The sequence below is a fragment of the Pelophylax lessonae genome (assembly GCF_965119305.1).
Source record: "Pelophylax lessonae genome assembly, chromosome: 3".
In the NCBI taxonomy this organism is placed as follows: Eukaryota; Metazoa; Chordata; class Amphibia; order Anura; family Ranidae; genus Pelophylax; species Pelophylax lessonae.
Genome location: NC_138770.1, coordinates 537620868 through 537638426, shown reverse-complemented (window position 1 = coordinate 537638426; position 17559 = coordinate 537620868). Strand labels below are relative to the sequence as shown.

General features: G+C 44.6%; 1 protein-coding gene across 3 annotated transcripts in view; it reads right to left on the bottom strand.

Annotated features, from left to right (window-relative positions):
* Window positions 1-12885, bottom strand: part of SIPA1L2 (signal induced proliferation associated 1 like 2) — a 601890-nt gene extending 589005 nt beyond the window's left edge. For all 3 annotated transcript variants that reach the window (XM_082249126.1, XM_082249125.1, XM_082249127.1), the window contains exon 1: window positions 12654-12885. The gene's annotated coding sequence lies outside the window, so the exon portion shown is untranslated. The remainder of the gene's footprint in view (window positions 1-12653) is intronic.
* Window positions 12886-17559: the final 4674 nt, after the last annotated feature.

Here is a 17559-nt window from a genome sequence, read left to right as displayed (position 1 = left end):
AATAGGCAAGATTATATATATTGTGTATAGACTGTTCTGTTCTAGGAAAAAAAAAAGCCTTGCCCCCCCCCCCCCCCCCCCAACATTGCTTTCTAAAACACTGGCCATTAACAAAAAGGCATTTGTTACAGCTACAGTATATACTGTATATATCACATAATCTATATTCATACAAGGAAGACTGACAATAATACATTGATAGCTGGTGGGTTGTAACTGTGGCTGCAAAAGTGGATATTATATGTATAATTGTGACTTCAGTATCATATAATATAGGGGGGACTTGATATCTGTTGGATTATACTGTATATATTCAAATTGTCTCAGGGGGATACGAATGGCAGCTAAGGGTTTATAAGAATAGATGGTGAATTTTACAGAATATTACAATATTGCTTAGTGGATTCTAATGAAGTCTGGTGGATTATATATATCTGAATAGAATCTAAACGGTTATGTTGAACCCTTGAAAATGTATTTCTGTTATTATAATGTTGTCTGTAGGATTATATATTAGAGTGGGACTAGAGACTATGATGGTTTCTTGAGGATTATATATAATAATTGTGGCTATAATGTAGACTGTGAAAGGTCTGTCACTACTTAAAGTTAACCTGAACTCCAAAGTGAAGATTTGCTATATTATAGGAAACATCTAGTAATAAATTGTAACTAAGAAACACCCATAAAAATCCATCTTTAGTCTTGAATTCCTCCTTAAAACAAAAACCTCATAGCTGTATATGTTAGGACCGGTATCTGAACCCACAGCCTCTGCTGCATCTGGCAGTGAGTCTTCTTCCTTAGCCACCTCAGATGCTGAACAGCTCCCTGTCTGATTCTTTGAAATTTCTTGCCGTGACTCTTGTTTTGAGTGAACTTTGAACTCTTTGCTCCTCCAATGAACTTCCTAATTTAAGCCATTTCTCTGCTCTTCCTGTTTGCCAGATTATTGTGCTCTATCTAGCCGATATCTTGTCCCTTTGCATACCTGCAGCTGTCCTTATCTCCCCTACCACTCGTTACCAACCTTTGGCTTTTTCCTCGACTACATTTCTGTTAATCCCAACCTGCAACCTTTTGTTACTGCCCCTTGGCTTTTTTAATGAATATACTTCTGCTTGATCCCTACCTGCTATATCTGCTACTTGCCCCTGGCATGCTCACCTCCTGGTGGGGCCATCCTGAGGACTTGGTACTAACATGAAGCAAAACCCATATCCACCTCTAGGAGCTCTGGTGAATACCGGTCAGTGCTCAGGCCTTGCACCTCGGGTGAGCCCACGTTATCTGCCAGGGTGACTTGCTTGTTCACTTATCCTGCTGGTCAGTGTGAGCTTCTCTACTGCTATAGCTATTGATCTCTGAACCTGGCCCCTGGCCCTGACAGTATACAGTTGGAGATCATCTATGGCACTGAGGACTTGCAATTCAAGTGTCTATTTGCCTAGGATTCATCCATTTTGAAGATCTGTGCTTTTCCCTCCTCTGTTGTTGCTTAATGATCATTACCCCACCAGTCATTAGAAGAGCAGCATCTCTTTCACATGGGCCTAGAAAAAAGCGGTATGCTACCGCTTTAAATAGGGATCTTGGATTGAAAATGAATGAGTAGTATGTAAATTGTTGTGTAAAATTGTTAGCACAATAAACGTAATTGGTGCATTGTTTTCTGCTTCCCATTTTTGGACACAGCTTCTATGATTTAGGCCTTCTTTAGCTGCAGCCTTAACAAAATACTCATATTTTGTCTATGCCCCCACTATGCAATGTAAGGCAGAATTTATTACTACTTCTGCCTTTTGTGGTTAGTGTCTTGTGCCAGACAAAAATACATACAGAAAATTGCAGTATGCAGAACAAAAAAAAGTATAGTGAAGGCCTAAAGTAAATGTGGCTTTAACACAAGTTCTTCCTCCCATAAAATGAATATATCCTGGCAAGTAGATCTGCTGAGTGTTTAATTGGGTGAAAACAACTTATGTGCATGATAGTCTCTCATTAGCAGTGCCTTCAGCATAAAACCACTGTGGGCCCGGTACCAGATTTCTCCATCCTCCCCCCAATTCCAGAGTGAGCCCAGTCAGCTGTTGCAACTGTCTGCATATAAAGGAGCATATAAACACTTTATAATGCATTTAATAAGTTTGGACATAATTATCTGTACACTATGCTATCTTCTTCATGATCTCATCTGCACTTAAAACTGAAGTTTAGATAGGCAGCAAAATGTTTCAATGTCATACTGTATGGGAACTGTTTTCCCTGGCAAGGAATGCATAAGTCTTTGCAACCGGTCTTGTGATTAAAACATACATGCCAAGGGATTCTACTTCACTAGACATGTGCAGAACAAAAAATGTGTTTCGTTTAGTTTCAGATAGATTCGTTATGTTACTAATTTTGTTTCGTGAATTTGTTTCGTTTGGTTTTGTTTAGTTTATTTTGGTTTTGTTTATTCATTTTCCAACGAATTCCAAAATTTCAGAGGGATTAAAATTTGGATTGGTCGAAAAATGATAGACAAATTCGAATTATGAGTGAAGAATAGCTGGTTGTTAAGTAGCGGGCAGGGAAGCCGGCCACCGCATCCTAAAAATCAACCGATGACTCATCAGCTGTCAGCGGGCTTCCCTGCTGAGAGCTGAACTGTAAACAAAAGAATTTGGGTCTGGTATGGAATTTAAAGGGAACCCTATGCCAAAATGTAAAAAAAAAAAAAAAAAAAAAAAAAAAAAAAAAAAAAAAAATCGGCGTGGGGTCCTTCCCAAAATCCATACCAGCCCGCTATCCCAGCATGTAGCCCAGCAGGCTAGGGAGGGAGGGGGCAAACAAGGCCCCCTCCCCCCGCCCTGAACCATACTAGGCCACATGCCCTCAACAAAGAGTGCTTTGGGGCCGGAGGTTCTGGGAACAACCCTACTGTACAGGACTGAACATGATCTGTGACATGGAGGACTTAACCAATTCTTTCTAGCATCAAGGTGAAAATTGTCAACTCGTCTGGTACCCTTGGTTCCTATTCTGAGCAATACAATCAACTTACGACCCAAACTTGAACCTAAAAGCAAAACTTAGGCTAGGTTTAGACTTGTGTCTAAAACACAGTTGCTCCGAAAAGCAATCTGCATTCTACGTGCTTTTCAGAGACTTTTGACAAGCCAAGAGAAGGCAATGTGATGCCTGTTTAAACTCTTACAATGTGCTGCAACTGCATGCGTGTTTACGGTGATTTCCTATACGCTTGAGTGGGTCGCATTCAGTGGACTTGCTGCCAACTGAAAGCAACAGGAGCGATCATTTTTGTATAGCTGTGTACAGCTATCTATATCCATTCATGTTTAAAGGACCAGGGGATCCAGGACACCAAAATACAACAGTGTGTTTATGCTGTAAGCAAGAATGCACCCATGTGCATGAGACCAGTTTCAGATACTGTTTTTTTAATGTTAACAACCTTTCTGTATAAACATGGCACAGCACTACTTCTTTAAACTAAATAAAATTGTTTTTGTCCTTTTCATGTATATATCACACAGTACTGCTTGCAAGCCATGCTTCTTAGGCCCCTTGCACAGTGCAGTGCATCCCTCCTGGTGTTTGAGTGCAATGTTTCCCAACTCCAATCCTCAAGTACCCCCAACAGGTAATGTTTTCAGGATTTCCCTCAGATGAAACGTCTGTGGTAATTACTAAGGGCTCTTCCACACTATCCGTCCGTCGGACGGACTCAGTTTATCTCAGCGGGGGATCGATCCGCCAATCCCCCGCTGAGCAAGAGGATGACAGCTGTTCTCTGTGCTGTGTGCGGAGACACAGCTGTCAGTTCCCCATGGGGGAATCGGATGGGAACGGACCGTTGGTCCGTTCTCATCCGATCCCATCCACTGGACAGATGAAAAATAGGGCTTCCATCCGTCCAGATTTGAAAGATCAGATCGGATGTCAGCGGACATGTCTCCGCTGAGATCCGATGCCCCATAGGGATGCATGGGGGGACCGTTCAGATCCGCCAAAAAAAACGGACAGGCGGATCTGAACGGTTCGCCTGTGTGAAAGGGGCCTAAGGCGGTAGAACTGATAAAATCACCTGTGCAAAATAATGGAAAGCCTGAAAACATGACCTGTTGGGGGTACTTGAGGACTGGAGTCAGAGGCGTAACTAGAACCTTCAGGGCCGGTGCAAGAAATCACGAAGGGCCCCCCGGACCCCTGGCCCGGGGCCCTTCCCTTCAAGCCTGGGGCTCTTCCCACTGATCCTGGGGCCCTTTACTCTTGTTGCGGGACCCTTTCACAACTTCTGCAGTGGGCCCCCTTCCTACCATCTTGGGGCCTCCCCACGGTGGCGGAATGCCAGGGTCCGGTTGCAAGTGTGACCTTTGCGATCCTGGAAGTTCGCCCACTGGTGTCAGTAGTTTTTATTTTTTGGTATTTTAATTGTAATATTTTTTATCATTTTATTTCATTTTTTTTACAATGTCACTGACTATGACTCTGTCCATTCAGAAAAGGAAGGGGCTGGTAAATTACATATTTACCTACCCCTTCCTGGTTCTCTATTGTGACACATCCCCTGCAGCAGCCGACAGGAGAGGGAAGGGAGCACAGTGGGGGGGGGGGGGGGGGGGAACCAAGGGAATACACAGCGGCCCAGAGACAGCAGAACACAAGTGAACTGGATAGAAGTGGCAGCTACAGAAGGAAAAGGGAGGACAGTGATTTCTCTACATGCTGCCCCCCCCCCTTATATCCAGGTGTACAGGGAAGTCGCACAGGCCCCCTGGAGTATGGGGCCGGTTGCAATTGCGACCCCTGTAGTTATGCCCCTTACTGGAGTTAAGAGACATTGTTTTAGTGCACCTGGGAAGGTCAGTCCCTCTGCAGGTAGCTTGTCAAGTTTTATGGCAGGCTGCAGCTGGACAAGCCTGAACACTATACCAAGTGATACTGGGGTTTAAGTCTTGTCCATTTAGGGACGAAGGTCCAGAATGCAGGTCTTTTGTATTCAAGATCTTTGCCCCTGATTGTACAGAGCCTGAAACAACAGTACCACTTGATATATATACATACACACATACACACACACAATCTACACATATATACACTCTGACAGGCAGCCTCCAGGGAAGGCTGGATGCGAGGCTTGATGCTGGGCTCACTAAACCACTGGGAGACACGTTGCAGCTGGATGGCCTGTGTGCAAGCAGCCTTACATTATTTAGCTACATACAATTCCCGCCATAGTGCTTGCCACCTTCTTATCATCATAAAACTGCTTTCTCAGGTTGACATCTCTGGAACTGATACACTGTAGAACGTAGTAACTTCATAGATGAACATTACTAGCAGACACTGCCATGTCCAATGCAGCATTAGTGGTTGGTAAAATACTGTAAATGTACTAAATGCACAATAAAATGTATCAAACGTCACTTTTTTAGGGTACAGTAAGGTAGTATTAGAACCTCTGTTATGTTTTTATTGCTGTCTGTGCCCCCGCTAAGGAGAGTCATCCTCTATTTATTTCTATGAATTAAACAGGGTCTATGAATGGAGGGTGGGCAGATGATTGAAAGGCATGCCCCCTCTATTGATAGATTGCAATTCACTGATTGAAGCTGTGGTACGGCTTTTATGAATGGAGCAGCTGAGCAGAAAGGATGGGCATAGTCGCATACTCACTGCAAGTGCCAGTCACAGCCCCCTCAGTTATATTAAACCCCGTTGCAACAAAGTATTAAAGAGGAAGTAAACCCTCTAAAAAAAAAAAAACATGTAAAGACAAAGGCATAATGAGCTAGTATGCATCACCTACTAGCTCATTATGAAGTACTTACCTAAAAACGAAGCCCTCACAGTGCCGACAGGACGGCCGACATGTTCGGCCGTCCTGCTTACTGGATCGCGTTCTCCGGCCATCCGCTTGGCCGGAGGCGCGACTACATCATTCCCACGCGGTGCATGTTTAGGAGATATTTAATGTAAGCCTTAATCTAGGCTTACCTATAGGTAAAAGTATTTAAAGTGGGTTTACAACCATTTTAAGGCCCCTTTCACACACTCCGTCCGTTGGACGGAGTCCGTTTTTCTCAGCGGGGGATCGATCCGCCCATCCCCCGCTGAGCAGGAGTATGACAGCTGTGTCTCCACGCTGTGTGCGGAGACACAGCTGTCAGTTCCCCATGCATCTCTATGGGGGAAATCAGATGGGAACGGACCGTCGGTCCGTTTTTTTATCCGATCCCATCCGATCCGCTGGACGGATGGAAAATAGGGTTTCCATCCGTCCAGATTTGACGGATCGGATGTCAGCGGACATGTCTCCGCTGACATCCGATGCCCCATAAGGTCTGCCTTTTTGAAAGAGCCCTAATGCCTCGTACACACGCAACGATTATCGGCCGACCGATCGGCCGTCTTTTGTCCAGTGTTGTTTGTTGGTTGGAATGTGCCTAGACTGCACACGAATTTTCTCGGCCAACAAAAACCAACTTCAGAAGTGATGTCATGTGCTGGTTAACTTTCCGTGTGTTTTTTCTTCTCTGAGCATGCCCAGTCTTGCTCATCAGATTTTTGTCTGCCGAAATCTGTACTGACTGACGGAAAATCGGCCGTTCTGTTGACGGCCAACAAAAATTTTATCCACTTTACCCCCGCTCACTGTGCCTCTACTGCGGCACAGTGGCTCGTTCCCGTCCAGCGACGTAGACCTACGTCGCTGGACTCCTCCCCTTGTTTTTGGACAGATCTCTCACTTCCTGTTGTATTTCAAGGGTGGAAGTGAGGAAAATCTTCCCAAAGGGACACACAAAGCCTAAAAAAAAAACTTTTCAGGCCTTTTAACCATTTACTACTCTATTGAAAAATAAAAGGTTTTGGCTTTAGATAAATCATAAACTTTTCAGGACCGTATGCCCAGAATGTAGGCATTTTATGTTCAGGACATGAACACATGTGGCCAAAAATACGATTACTGTTCCGTAAAATATCCAGCCACTGCGTATTTCAAGCTGTCATAGATTTTGACTGGCTGCTGGTAGAGGGGCTGGGCCCTGCTCCTGTGCCTCCCGGGCACCCAAAAACAATGGCATATGATGCACATGGGCCAAACTGCCTGTGCGCATGTAGTCTAAGGCCCCTTTCACACATGGAGTCCGTTCAGATCCGCCTGTCAGTTTTTTTGGGGGGATCTGAACGGACGCCCCATGCATCCCTATGGGGCATCAGATGTCAGCAGAGACATGTCCGCTGACATCCGATCCGTCAAAACTGGACGGATGGAAACCCTATTTACCATCTGTCTGGCGGATCCCTTTGGATGAGAGCGGACAGACGGTCGGTTCCCATCCGATTCCCCCATAGAGATGAATGGGGACCTGACAGCTCTGTCTCCCCACACAGCACGGAGTCTGAGACAGCTGTCATCCGCCTGCTCAGCGGGGGATCGGCGGATTGATCCTCCTGGTGGACTCTGTGTGTGAAAGAGCCCTTATAGAGGAATTGTGTTGTGTAGGAAATGTGGGTTAGCAGCTGTCATAGGGCCTTAACAAATCTTAGGTATCATTTTACATGTGATCATCAGAGGATAAAAACGCATTTAGTCAATGACTCCTCATACCTGTACCAGAATGCTTTGGGGGGGGGGGGGGGTTGGTTGCAATTAATAGACATTATTAAGTACTCTTTGTGCTCTTTTTTTAATGGTGCTAAGAAATATGATCATAAATCAGATTTCAGGTATGGCTTGGACCAATGTGAATATAACATACCTGGCCGATGCTCCTGGAAGCTGGAAATCACTGAAGTAGACACCGCTACTCCAGTGATCTCCATTTGCTTCTGGGTTCTGCGCTGAGCGGCTGACCCGCTGCATTCTAAACCCAGAAGGTTGGGCGCTTGGCACAGGTGCCATTGAAAGCATACTATGCATCTTCTGAATGAATGTAAAGCATTCTCTGATTGGACAAGATGGAGAGTGTGATGGCACCACCCAACCCACCCCCCTGTAGTCATACAATGGGTAATAACTCAGCATAGGGGAATAACATGCAGTTAGAGACAGATCTGTATGGAGACTATTTGCGTCCGGGACTACTTATCTGTCCTCAACTGTATGCTGTCCAGTTCTGGGCACCGGTGTTCTGTGAAAAAATCATACCCATAAAAATTCCATACCCTCGTCACTTCCGGTGCACCTACGTCAGTGAACAGCTGAGGAGCTTACTAGTGCGCATGCTCGGAGGGTATGGAATGTTCACGGTAGTGTGTTATAACGTTACACCGCATCACCACATTAAAACATCTCCGCTGCAACATGAGTCATCTCCGCTCCTATCCCTGTCACTTCCTTGATCTTGGCTACTAAATGTAAAAGCGGATCATGGAGCCGACATTGCCGTGATTTCGATTTCACACACCCGCCGCCGCTTTTACATTTACTAGCCGAGATCAGGGAAGTGACAGGGATAGGAGCAGAGATAACTCATGTTGCAGCCGAGCTGTTTTAATGTAACCGCCGCAACAGCTGAGGCGGTGTAACGTTATAACACACTACCGTGAACATTCCATACCCTCCGAGCATGCGCAATGCTAAGCTCATCAGCTGTTCAATGACGTAACCGGAGCTCTGAGCATGCGCACTGCTACGCTGCTCAGCTGTTTCTGACAGGAAGTGACGTGGGTATGGAATTTTCACGAGGTATGGTTTTATCACGTTACACCGGTCCTTAGGAAGGATGTGCTGGAACTGGAGAAAGTCCAGAGAAGGGCAACAAAAATAATTAGGGGAATGGAGGACATCAGCTATGAGGAAAGACTACAAGCACTGAACTTATTCTCTCTGGAGAAGAGACGCTTGAGGGGGGATATGATATCAATGTACAAATACTGTACTGGCGACCCTAGTATAAGGAACAAACTATTCAGAGAAAGGAGATACAATAAGACACGTGGCCACTCACTAAAACTAGAGGAAAGGCGGTTTAACCTTAAAATACGTAGGGGGTTCTTCACTGTAAGAGCAGTAAGGATGTGGAATTCTCTTCCACAAGCAGTCGTATCAGCAGGGAGCATCGATAGTTTCAAAAAACTATTAGACGGGCACCTTAAAGACCACAACATACAGGGGTATACAATGTGTGGTTAACAGCAAACACACACACACATCATAGGTTGAACTGGATGGACTGATGTCTTTTTTCAACCTCACAAACTATGTAACCCCAGGTAGTCACTCCATGTGAAAATTCCATGCAGACAGCTGTGAAAATCTTAGCCAGTCATTGATTCATACAGGTTGAGTGGCAGCAGCTGCATGTAATCAACTGGCCATCCTCAGCACAGGAATTTGCTAATCTAGGTGGGATGCTGCCATGAAAGCCGTGCAGCATTTATTAGAATAATACATGGTGATCCTCCCATGAAAGGATGTATTCAAGCACTTACTGGTATAGGGTGAAAATGCTTTCTCTCAAATTTGCTCCTGCGTTTCTACCCTGTCACACAGATCTTCAGTGGATACTACAAGTGGCCAATGAAACGTACATTATACATGTCCCTCTGTTGTTTGGCTGAGAAATGCCGTGCAGCCATCACAAGAGTGCACATACCCTTGATTACCAAAAGTATTGGGACGCCTGCCTTTACAGGCACATGAACTTTATTGGTATCCCAGTTTTACTCTATAGGGTTTAATATTGAGTTGGCCCATCCGTTGCGGCTATAACAGCTTCAACTGTTCTGGGAAGGCTGTCCACAAGGTTTAGGAGTGTGTCTATGGGAATGTTTGACAATTCTTCCAGAAGCGCCTTTGTGAGGTCAGGCACTGATGTCGGAGAGAAGGCCTGGCTCACAGTCTCAGCTCTAATTCATTCCAAAGGTGTTCTGTCGGGTTGAGGTCAGTACTCTGTGCAGGCCAGTCAAGTTCCTCCACCCCAAACTGGCTCATCAATGTCTTTATGGACCTTGCTTTATGGACTGGTCCAAATTATTTGATGGAGGGGGGGTTATGGTGTGGGGTTATTTTTCAGGGGTTGGGCTTGGCCCCTTAGGTCCAGTGAAAGGAACTCTTAAGGCGTCAGCATACCAAGACATTTTGGACAATTTCATGCTCCCAATTTTGTAGGAATAGTTTGGGGATGGCCCCTTATGCCTCGTACACACGTGCAGATCGTCGGCCGAATGATCGGCCGTCTTTTGTCCCCGGGCTGTCGTGTCTGTTGAAAAGTGCAAAAGACTGCACAAGAATTTTGTCCGCCGACTACAGCTGACTGCAGAAGTGATGTCATGTGATGGTTAACTTTCCCTGTGTTTTTTCTTTTCTGAGCATGCCCAGTCTTGCAAATCTGCTGTCGGTCTGGCGAATTCTGTATTGACTGGCGAACAATCGGCCGCTCTGGTGTCGGCATACAAAAATTTTAATGCTTGCACGACAGATTATTTTCGGCCGAAAGTGCGCTGTCGGCTGTCGGAAGCATCATACTAACAAGCCGAAAATCGGCCGATCGGTCGTCGGCCGAATCTTTTCGGCCGACAATCTGCACGTGTGTACGGGGCATTAATGTTCCAACATGACTGCGCACCAGTGTAAAAACAAAGTCAATAAAGACATGGATGAGCAAGCTTGGGGTGGAGGAACTTGACTGGCCTGCACAGAGTACTGACCTCAACCTGATAGTAGAACACCTTTGGTATGAATTAGAGCGCAGGCTGTGAGCCAGGCCTTCTCGTCTAACATCAGTGCCTGACCTCACAAATGTTTGGGGTGGAGGAACTTGACTGGCCTGCACAGAGTACTGACCTCAACCCGACAGAACACCTTTGGAATGAATTAGAGCAGAGACTGCAAGCCAGGCTTTTTCATTCACATTAGTGCCTGACCTCACAAATGCGGATGCCCGTGGATCAGCAGCACGAAGATGCAACAAAGAATGAAAAAAAATAAATAAAACAAGCCTACCTATGTGTAGGCCATTCTGTTAGGGTTTCCATGTACTTTCCATGTACAAAAAAAATAAAATAAAAAATAGGCACCAGGCAGTTTAGGTCATAATGTGCTAGTATGCAGCACATACTAGCACATTATGACTGACTTACCTGAAAACAAAGCCCTCCAGCAGCATGCTGCCACCGCTGAAGGTGCTTCCATCTTCACCCGGTCTTCTTTCCAGGTTGGCAGACCTCTGCGATATGAATAGCTGAGCTGGCCATGACTTTACGGTTTACGGCACGGCTCTAATGGAACGGTATGCTGTTCCTTCAGAGCGCATGCGCCAGTGACGTCACCAGCTGCGCGTTTAGGAGATATTTACTGTACCCTATAGGTAAGCTTTACTATATATAGGCTTACCTATTGGTAAAAATCATACATGGGAGTTTATTCCCACTTTAAGGGATGGTGTCATTTTCTTAGCAAAACTTCATAAGCTGACAAAATGTGCAAATTAGACCTTGTTATATTTTTAATTACCCCTCCTTGAAAAACGGCATAAATTAGTAAAGAGTTTGCCTAGAGCGGCTTCATCCATGGGCAGAACTGTCAGAAATTGCAAAAATAAAAATCAATCACAAATAGGCCCGTCAGTCCTAAATAACGCTGCAACGGTTCACATATATGCGATGCGGGAAGGCTGCGAATTCGCAGCCTGTTCCCGCATCGCACACGCACCCCCGGCAGTTCACACTGCCATATGCGATACGCTGGGGGTGTCAATGTAATCTTAACGACACCCCCAGTTTGATTGCATATCGCAGTGCGATCGTGCAGTTCGCACAGGATCGGATCGCACAAGTGTGAACCGCTGTGCGATCCGATCCTGATGCGGCTGCAAAAAAATGCCTCCTGTGCGTGTTTGCTGCGGGAGCGATGCGAATTTAGCCATACAGTTTGTATGGCTAAACTCGCACCGCACAGCCGATCGCATGTAATGTCGGAGCAGTGCGCTCCGACATTACATGCGAACCCCGCACACGCACAAATGTGAACCGGGGCTCAGTCCTAAATAACACTGCAATCAAAATCATTTTTAAGAAAATAAAAATAAAAAGCACAAACAGTCCCAAAATAAACAAGCATTGTTGACTCAAAAGCAAAACATAGTTGCCAACACAACCGGTCAAGTGCAAGGCAATAAAAAAGCAATTTTCATGTATGCTCACCAAATCTCCACCGGAATGAATTTAAAAATTAGGGGAACACGATCCCCTATTGACCTTTTTGATGCAAATCAAAACCTCCCCAACATTTTTCATAATAAAAAATTTGCAGAGGGTAATCGAGCCAGATTTTATACCATACATACTTAGATCACTTGCAAGTTTCACCGCTTAGAGGAAAACATTCTCTTAGAAACATCCAATATTATTCCCCCCCAGGAATACTTCATCAGAAATCCAAAATACATTTTAAAAAAAAAAAAATCCCAATTTCTGAATGTATTTTTCCAGGAGGCAATAGCAAGTGTTCAGCTAGTTAATTGTCCTCAAGGAGAAAGCTAAAAACTCCACGTCCTTGTCACGAGACAGATGACAGTGCCCCAGGATGACCCTCTCCTAATATAGTCATGAAAATGTACTATGAACACCAATCAATGAATGGGCTGGGGACACAATGCAAGGCACACAATTCATAAGACATATGATCAGAAATGATTTACCTAGGCAAGGACGCAGCATCCCAACACTTCCCAGTCCCTCCTTGGATTAAACGGAGATTTTCTTAAAGGGCATGTAAACAGCTTTCTAATTAGGCCGGCAAGTTTGCCATTCAACTTCAGCAGTCGCCTGGAAAAGGTGATCTTAATAGAAAGCAATTTTCATTGACTAGGAGAGGTATTAGTGAAAGCTTCTTTTTTCTATTTACAAAATCTGTATCTGCTCGCTTTTGTACTTTTGTCATAAAAAACTGCTAGCTTACTCCCCCTGCCGGCTTCATGGTTTAGGAGAACAAGGCAGCCCCTGCATCCCTGTAGATGTAGGAGCTCCTTGTTTGTCCCAGTTGGCCTCTAGATGTAAACCCTAAAAGGCCATACACACTATACAATTGTCTTTAGATTTTTTTTTTCCTTTAGATTTATCAAAATCATATAATATGAGGTCAAATCTAAACACGTTTAATTTGTATGCAATCAGGCAGGCCCTTGCACTACATAGTAAAGGTAAATCTAAAGGAAATCTAACAACAAAAGTTGTATAGTGTGTATTCAGCTTTAAGCTGGATACACACTATAGAATTTTCTTTAGAATTTTTCCTTTAGACTTACCTTCAACTATGTAGTGCAGGGGTGGGGAACCTACGGTTCGGGGGCCGTATGCGGCCCCCGAAGTCATCTGGTCCGGCCCCCCATGCAGCTGAGTCTGTGTCTCCAGGGGCGTAACTACAGGGAGTGCAGGGGTTGCAATCGCTACCGGGCCCCATGCTCCAGGGGGCCCGGTAGCAAACTAGTGGGTGAACTTCTAGGATCTCAAAGGTCACACTTGCGACCGGGCCCTGGCATTTCACCACTGTGGGGAGGCCCCAAGATTGCAGGAAGGGGGCCCACTGCAGAACATGTGAAAGGATCCTGATGCGGGACCATAATAAAAGGCCATGCAATGAGATTAAAGAGCCCCAGGATTAGTGAGAAGAGCCCCGGGCTTGAAGGGAAGGGCCCCAGCCAGGGGTCTGGGGGGCCCTTCATGGTTTCTTGCATCGGGGCCCTGAAGGTTCTAGTTACGCTTCTGTGTGTCTCTCTCAGCTGATCTGTCAGAATGGAGCCGATGCTTCTTGTATAGTTCCTGCTCCGTTACGAGCCTGCAGTACCCACAGCAGTACCAGCCAGCTGTACCCACCAGCAGTACCAGCCAGCTGTACCCACCAGCAGTACCAGCCAGCTATACCCACCAGCAGTACCTGCCAGCAGTTCTTTTCAAAACTTACCACCACAAAAAAGTCGACTGCGCTCCAGACTGACCGACGCAAACCTGGAAAACCTGTTGCGAGTAGCAACATCATCAATACCAGCTAACATCACACACCTCACCAAAGAGAAGCAGTAGCAGCCATTACATTAGGGGTGAGTTAATTAAATGTTTGACCAAATATAACAGGCTAATTTTTAAGGTGATCATTTTGAACGGCCCCCGAATGGTTTTATAAATACCAAAATGGCCCTTGGCAGAAAAAAGGTTCCCCACCCCTGATGTAGTGCAAGGGCCTGACTGATTGCATATACATTAATGCCTCGTACACACGCAACGATTATCGGCCGACCGATCGTCCGACTTTTGTCCAGAGTGGTGTTTTGTTGGTTGGAATGTGCCTAGACTGCACCCGAATTTTCTCGGCCAACAAAAACCAACTTCAGAAGTGATGTCATGTGATGGTTGACTTTCCGTGTGTTTTTTCTTCTCTGAGCATGCCCAGACTTGCTCATCAGATTTTTGTCTGCCGAAATCTGTACTGACTGCACGAAAATCGGCCGTTGTGTTGACGGCCAACAAAAATTTTATAGTCTGCACACCAGATTTTTTTCGGCCGAAAAGTCGGAGTCGGTTGTCGGAAGCATCATACTAACAAGCCGAAAATCGGCTGATCGGACGTTGGCCGAAAATTCCCGGCCAATAATCGATGCGTGTGTACGGGGCTTTGGGGTCCTTTCACACGGGCGGTCCATATGTCCGTTTTTCATCCCATCCGTCAGCGGATGAAAAACGGACAAAATGCTTGTCAATGGGATTGCGGATGTCAGCAGATGACCGACGAACGATCTGCCGATTTTCGGATTGATAATCGGACGACTTATCGTTTCATTTTGTTGCATGATACTAATATCGAATTCGACAATGCACATAACCGTGGGATTTTTTTCATACGATTCCGGAAAAGCTTCCTGGTTGCTTAGCTATGTATCAGATGGTGAAAAACAAAAACAATGGCAGCCAGGCTTTTTCCGTGCTATTTTAGTGTTTCTGATCATGCGCAGTCTTTGTCGATCGATTTTTAGCGGACGCGTACTGTACTGATTAACCACTTAAGCCCCGGAGGATTTTCCTGCTAAACGACCAGAGGGTATTTTGCGATTCGGCACTGCGTGACTTTAACAGACAATTGCGCGGTCATGCGACGCTGTATCTAAACTAATTTGATGTCCTTTTTTTCCCACAAACAGAGCTTTCTTTTGGTGGTATTTGATCACCCGTGCGATTTTTACTTTTTGCACTATAAACAAAAAAAGAGCGTACATTTTGCAAAAATAACAATATTTTTCACATTTTTTTATATGAAATTCCCCAAAAAAAAATGTAAAAATCAAAATTTTTTTAAATTTTTGGCCAATTTGTTTTATGCTACCTATGTTTGGTAAAAAAAATCGCAAAAAGCGTATTTTGATTGGTTTGCGCAAAAGTTATCGCGTTTACTAACAAAGGGAAAGATTTCTGTCATTTTTGGTGTTTTTTTTTTTTAACGTGTAATGGCGGCGATCTGCGATTTTTTTTGCGGTACTGCGACATTGGGGCGGACAGATCGGACCCTTGACTGACATTTTTGACACTTTTGGGGTTACCAGTGACATTTCTACAGTAATCAGTGCTATATATATGCACTGTTACTGTAAAAATGCACTGGTAGTGAAGGGGTTAACTTTATTTGGGAGGGAGGGGCTGTGTGTGTCCCTAGGGGCGTGCTTTCTACTGTGATTGGCTGTGGTTTGAGCTGTAAGGACACTGATCAACGGATCTACATACTAGATCCGAGTGATCAGTGTTTTTACAGCGAGGAGAATGACAGGTGGCTTGTTTACACAAGCTGCCTGACATTCTCCTTCTCCCCCGCCGATCGCCGAGTGACCGGCGGACATCGGGTCCGCTGGTCACACGCGTGGGGGGGTCCGTGACCGCGCGGGAGCGGGAGCGCGCCTCCGCGGGCGCGCGCTCGCTCCCCAGAGCCTCACAGGCGAGCGACGTAGCCCTACGTCACTCTGCCTGTGAGGGGCTGACTGCCGCAGTAAATATACTGTGAGCAGTCGGCAAGCGGTTAAACGATTGTCGTTCGCTAGGCTATCGTACGGCAGAAGTTTTCGTGTTTGTCCCTTCGGATTTTGTTGGATGAACTGTCGTGATCGGCTGTCGAAAGCTGTGTACTAACGATCAGATTATCACACGATCAAGTTGAAAGCGATTATTTTCATACGATTATCTGAACGTGTGTACGAGGCATTAGTATAGTGCTTTCGACAACCGATTACGAATTTTCAGACGACAAAAACTGGATATGCAGGCTATAAAATTTTTATCGTACATCAACACAACTTTCAATTTTCGTTTAAGTACAGTTTTTGTCTGGAAAAAAATCGTAAGAGCAAGACTAGGCATGCTCAGAAACGAAAGAACACATACAAAACAATTCAACACATCACATCACTTCTGAAGTTGAATTCTGTCGTATGGGAATTTTGGTATTAAAGTAACCTCTTCACTTTCGACATGAGACTAGCATGCAACAAAAAACGGACGACAGATCATTCGATGATCTGATCGTGTGTACGGCCTTAAAGGAAATCTACCAACAAAAGTTGTATAGTGTGTATCCAGCTTAATGGGCCATACACACTATAAGATTTTCTGAAGACTTTTTCCTTTAGACTTACCAAAACCATATAATATGAGGTCAAACCTAAACACTTTCAATTTGTATGCAATCTGGCAGGCCCTTGCACTACACAGAAAAGGTAAATCTGAAGGAAAAAGTCTTCAGAAAATCTTATAGTGTGTATGGCCCTTTAAAGCTGGATACACACTATCCAACATTTGTGGTTAGATTTCCTTCAGATTTACCTTTTCTATGTAGTGGAAGGGCCTGCCAGATTGCATACAAATTGAAAGTGTTTAGGCTTGACCTCATATTATATGGTTTTGGTAAGTCTAAAGGAAAAAGTCTTCAGAAAATCTTATAATGTGTATGGCCCAAAAGCATCGTACACACGATCAGATTATCGAACGATCTTTCATCCTTTTTTGTTGCATGCTAGTCTCATATCAAAAGTGAAGAGATTCAAATTCAACTTCAGAAGTGATGTGATGTGTTGAATTTTTTTGTATGTTTTCTTTCGTTTCTGAGCATGCCTAGTCTTGCTCTTATGATTTTTTTTTTGACGAAAACTGTACTAATGAGACGAAAATCGGACAATGTGTTGACGTACGATAAAAATTTTATAGCCTGCACATCCAGATTTTGTCATCCAAAAATTTGTAATTGGCTGTCCAAAGCACCATACTAACAATCCGAAAATCGGCAGATCGTTCGTCGGACGAAATTTTACTTCCAATTTTCGTATCGTGTGTACGGGCCTTTACAGCCATACACAGACTTATGTTTAACAACTACTGTATACAAAATGTACGATTTTTTTATGATGACATCATAGTGAGCTGAAAAATTGAAGAAGGATAAAAAATGTATCTTGTTTCTTATCTGATCAAATGAAGTTGACAGCGAATGCAATCCTCAATCGCAACAATTGGAACTCACTTTCCAACCACTGGAAGAAAACAAAAGAAACAACAGAGCAGCCCCATAGCATT